This window comes from Cebus imitator, unplaced genomic scaffold (assembly GCF_001604975.1).
Source record: "Cebus imitator isolate Cc_AM_T3 unplaced genomic scaffold, Cebus_imitator-1.0 Scaffold825, whole genome shotgun sequence".
Lineage (NCBI taxonomy): Eukaryota > Metazoa > Chordata > Mammalia > Primates > Cebidae > Cebus > Cebus imitator.
In genome coordinates this window covers 364,269-369,270 of record NW_016108140.1, presented here as the reverse complement: position 1 = coordinate 369,270, position 5,002 = coordinate 364,269, and the positions used below count along the sequence as shown (strand labels likewise).

The 5,002-nt window shown below is 41.6% G+C and overlaps 1 pseudogene; it reads right to left on the bottom strand.

The window, feature by feature from the left end:
- LOC108297666 overlaps positions 1-4,103 on the bottom strand; it is a 4,921-nt pseudogene extending 818 nt beyond the window's left edge.
- Positions 4,104-5,002: the final 899 nt, after the last annotated feature.

The window sequence follows — 5,002 nt, the reverse complement described above, 5'->3', positions numbered from 1 at the left end:
CCAGCACTTTGGGAGGCCACGACGGGTAGATCACCTGAGGTTGGGAGTTCCAGACCAGCCTGATCAACCTACAGAAACCCCGTCTCTACTAAAAACAAAAAATTAGCCGGGTTTGGTGGCACGTGCCTATAATACCAGCCACTCAGGAGACTGAGGCAGGAGAATCACTTGAACCTGGGCGGCAGAGGTTGTGGTGAGCCAACATCCCACCACTGCACTCCAGCCTGGGCGACAAGAGCACAACTCTGCCTCAAAAAATAAAAAAAAAAAAATCGTAACTCAGTAAGTATGTACTCATCATTTGATCCAGCTTTTCTCTGATGCCTAGTAAACTGTAACACATACAGTGCCAGTCAATGACTAACCGGTGACTGAGAGATGGCTCAGAAAAGATTTAAGACTTCCTGAATTTTGGTACCCATTTTAAAAACTGACAGTGAAGCAGAAAGATCAAAAAAGCAACTAGCAAATTACTGAGCTTACCAGTTCACTGGCAAGAATTAGAACTCCTGAGAGATAATCTTCTACAACCAGACGAAATCCTTTCTCCCGATCTGGCTCAACTAAAAAACAGAGGAAAATAAACTCACGCTGTGAATGCAATTTAAGCCTCAGAATATAAAAATATACACATAATTTCTCCAAAATTAAGTGAAGGATGAATCTTTTAAAAATTGGCTTTTTAATATATTCACACCCTCGGCAACGAGACCGCACTGTGGATTTTTTGAGCTCTTAAGCAAAATTCAATTCAGTCTTCCCTCAAAAAGTAGTATTATCAAAATGCTGTCGATTTGTGTCAAAGAATATACTTCCTGTTAGAAAGTGCATGATAAAGCATTTAAGAAAGCACTTATCATATTTGCAACTAACTTTCAAATGGTTGGCAAAGACAGAAAAGAAGATTAAGCAGATGTAGCAAAATGTTAACAAGTGGCAAATCTAAGTGGCATGTAAACAGGTACTGACTGTACTAAATAAATGTAGAGTAATAAATATTCCTTAAGAAGATTTAGAAAGTAAAAAGACGAAGAAAAAGTCACGAATTTTTGTCATGACCATTATTAGTTTGGTTCTTCTCTTTTTGTTACTTCTACACATTAGAATGTTTACCTAGTTGTAAGCCATCATTTGGCACATATAATTTTTCTCCTTTTCTTTACTTAACGTTATGAAATGCTATTTTTCTTACAAACCTGTAATACTGTTCGGCAGGACACTTGGTGTTCAAAGATGTTAGATGTGTTTTTACTGTGCCTAAATGTTCTTGAGCTTTCAAACACCTCTTTGGAGCTAATCACAAAAGATAACCAAATGTAATCATGAAAAACTTACCAAATTTCAAATACAGTTCTCGCTTAATAATCTAAGTAATCTATCTTGAAATGAATCAACTCACAACTAAGGTACACATCTCTGCTTTTCAACCTGGCTCTCAAAATACCATCCCTAGTTTCCCTACTAACTAGCTATACTGAAAAATAAACAACTTCTTAAAAGGGAATATATTAGGAGACACATTGGTAATTGGCTACGTTGTCATAAATAATATCATCCTTCAGGGGCTGCACGCCAGCCGCTATTCCTGTTCACTCCTGAGAGAATGCTTAATATCAGATTGCTCCTTCTTCCCGTATGTGATAGAAAAATGCCTTTACCAACTATTCCCAATCAAGATAACCAACTCTGTATCAGTAAGAAAAATGACTTGCCTCTGGCATGTGTCAATGCATTATTATATCATCCTTGTAACTGAAAATATACTTCAGCTCTTTTAGCTGTGCTGGCTATGCCTTACAATGAAGGTTCCAGGTCTAAACTTGACATATTTGACTTCCATTCACAAGGGTGACTGTAAACATTGATTTGAGAGCACTTTATACTGTTAATCTCACATTAAAAGGTATATAATGCAAATCAATGGGAAGTTGGGGAAAAAAAAGATATTCAATCACTGAAAGGCTGGATACATACACACACCTACACACACACACACACACACACACACACACACACACACGGGCCACATAAAAGTCACTGGATAACACAAAGGAGTTACAAACCCTTTATCTGCTTACCCTGAGAAGGCTGTGCTGGCAGAAAGCTGCACTTTTTTTTCTAAACAGGAAATGGGTTAAGCAATTGTAATTATCATCAGTAGAATGCTCTCACGATAGAGAAAACATCTCTGTTTAAATTATACTACTGTATGTGGAAGTGGAAAAATCAAAATTACCAAATCACCTACTTCTTTAATTTGTATTCACCATAAATCATGATGGACATTTTTCATTATAAAACGTCGTCTAGACAGAAACTAACTCTCTACCTAAGAGATACTTGGATACAAAACAAAGAACTTACTGTCCCGAAACCCAGCACTCTGATGGACCCCTTGCAGTAGAGTCAAAATCTCTCGAGCTGTTTGTTCTAAACTCCGCACAACTTTTCGGATTTCCTAGAGAGAAGTAAAAATAAAAACCAGATACTCAGCAGAATTACTGTCATACACTCACACCAAACACATTAGATAGTACACGTTATCTATCATAACCAAGTTGGAATCCTGACTTTTCCACTTATTTCCTCTCTAACACTTCAAAAAGTCACTAAAAAGCCTTAGATTCCTCAGGTAGCCTTTAAAGGATAACAGCCACCCATTCACCCCAAATATCCAATTGGCACATTATCAAATGGATGATGCGTATCAACATAATTTGTAAAATGAAGAGTTAAATGCAATATAAGAGTTGAGTATTTCTATTTTTTTTTTTTTTTTTTTTTGAGACAGAGTCTTGCTCTGTTGCCCAGGCTGGAGTGCAGTGGTACCATCTAAGATCACCACAACCTTCGCCTCCTGGGTTCAAGCGATTGTCCTGCCTCAGCTTCCGCAGTAGCTGGGACTACATGTGTGCACCACCACTCCCAGTTAGTTTTCTTTTGTATTTTTAGTAGACATAGGGTTTTACCATGTTGCCCAGGTTGGTCTCGAACACCTGACCTAAGGTGATCTGCCAGCCTCGGCCTCCAAAAGCGCTGGGATTATAGGCATGAGGCACCACACCCGGCCTTCATTTTTAAAATATTCACTTAGTACACTTATGTGCAAGGCACTGTGTAAATACTTGGGGAACCAAGCATACAATCCCTTCCCTCTGGTGGTTTAACATATAATGGGGGAGAAGATATTTTTTAAATAATTAATTTAAATAAGATATTTTTAAAATAATTAACATTACACACATTTTAAAAAAAAAATGTTAATGTCCTACTAGAAAACATAACAGGAAATAGACCGTTTAGGTTGCGAGGTCAAGGAGATAATATGTGATAACCAGGAAAAGAACGGGAACGACGCAAATTCCAGTAAAGGCAAACAGGCAGAAAGCTAACTGGGGCACTAGAAGTAAAGAGCTAAAGTGAACATCATACATAGAGAGGGCGTAAAATGAGATTGAAGAGAGACCATGCGGGCCACAGTAGAGTGATTTTTTATCCCATGTGGGATAGGAAACCACAGGAGAGTTTGAAATAGGAGATTACAGGTGCTTTTAAGACACCAACAACAAATACAGGAAACGCGTATTCGCTTAAGACCAGGTGCAATTCGAGCCTTCCATATACGCAAGTGCTGAAAACAAGGAAAACTGACACAAACGAGGCAGGTGATGCTGAGGAGCTGACACCTGAACACGGAGAATCAGGACAGAGAGGTAGAATTAGGGGCGGGTAGTGCCCTAACCTAAAGCTAGATGGGGAGCAACCCACCCTCGGTGGCGTCCCCACCGCCCCAGACTCAGTGACGGAGGAGGGCCGGGCGATGTGGCCCAGCTAGACAGGGAGATGGAAGGGGAATGGGGAAGGGAGGGGGCTCACCTCTCGGATGTCCTGCCCGGCAGCGAAAAAGGCCCTGCAGCTCCACGAAGATCTCGCTCACAGACATGGCGCTGGCTGCACAACACTCTTCCAGTGTGGCAAGGGCGGCCAGGGAAGTACACTCCGAAGACAACAAGCGTAATCAACCGCAACACCCGCCGCAGTCGCCGCTGTCCCCGCGTACCCCCGGTCTTAGGCCCCGGCTGTCGCTGGGGTCCACCGAGGCCAGTGGCGCGCTGGAAAACTGGCTGCCCGCAGCACTGCCTGAGGCGACCTCCCACCCCCACACCTCCCCGCTACTTCGGAATGGAGGCGGGCATCCAGAAGGCAGAGGAGGGGGAGAGTGGGCGGGGCTTCAGTCTGAGGCCTTGGGACAGGCATCCTCAGAAACAGCCTGCGAAGGGGGCCCTCGGAGCACCTGGGCCTGAGGGAGGGCGGGGACGGGTCCGGAGGTGGTGTGACCAAGGGACACTGTTTAGCTTATATGTATATATTTATTTCAGATACAACAGCAGATGGAGGAAAATATTTCACAACGAAAGCATATGCACGAAAAAACAACTGCAGAAGAATGTAGAGAGATTGCAGTGTTCGCGAGAAAGTAGGGGACAGTGCATTTCTATTTCCAAACAAAGGAAAATAAAAGTAACATGCATAGGACTGTGAGTAGGGAATGGACTGGGAACGAAAATTTTCTGTGTAAATCTTTTTTTAAATGTCTTCTCTGTATGGTTGTATTATCTGTTTTTAAATTAAACGGATTTTTCAAGCGTGTGTGATGGGATGTTTCTTTCCACTCACGTGTTGCCCTAATTCCCCTTCCATGCACTATAACGGTTTCCCCCTTGTTCTTGAAGAGTTCCATACACAACTGTTGTGTGTGTATGTTCCTGAACAGTTATTCCGTACACAAATACAGTGTGTGAGTGTGTGTGTGTGATCTTATCATTTAGTTAAGAATCATTGGAATCCATGCAATTGGAATGATTATCAACTAAATGATAATTTATTGCTTGGTTTGTGCCCCACGTTATTCTAAACTCATTACGTGAAGGATCATATTTAATTCGCATTATATGAGAAGAATTTCATGGCCATGAAGAAAACGGTAAGACCAATGGCACCT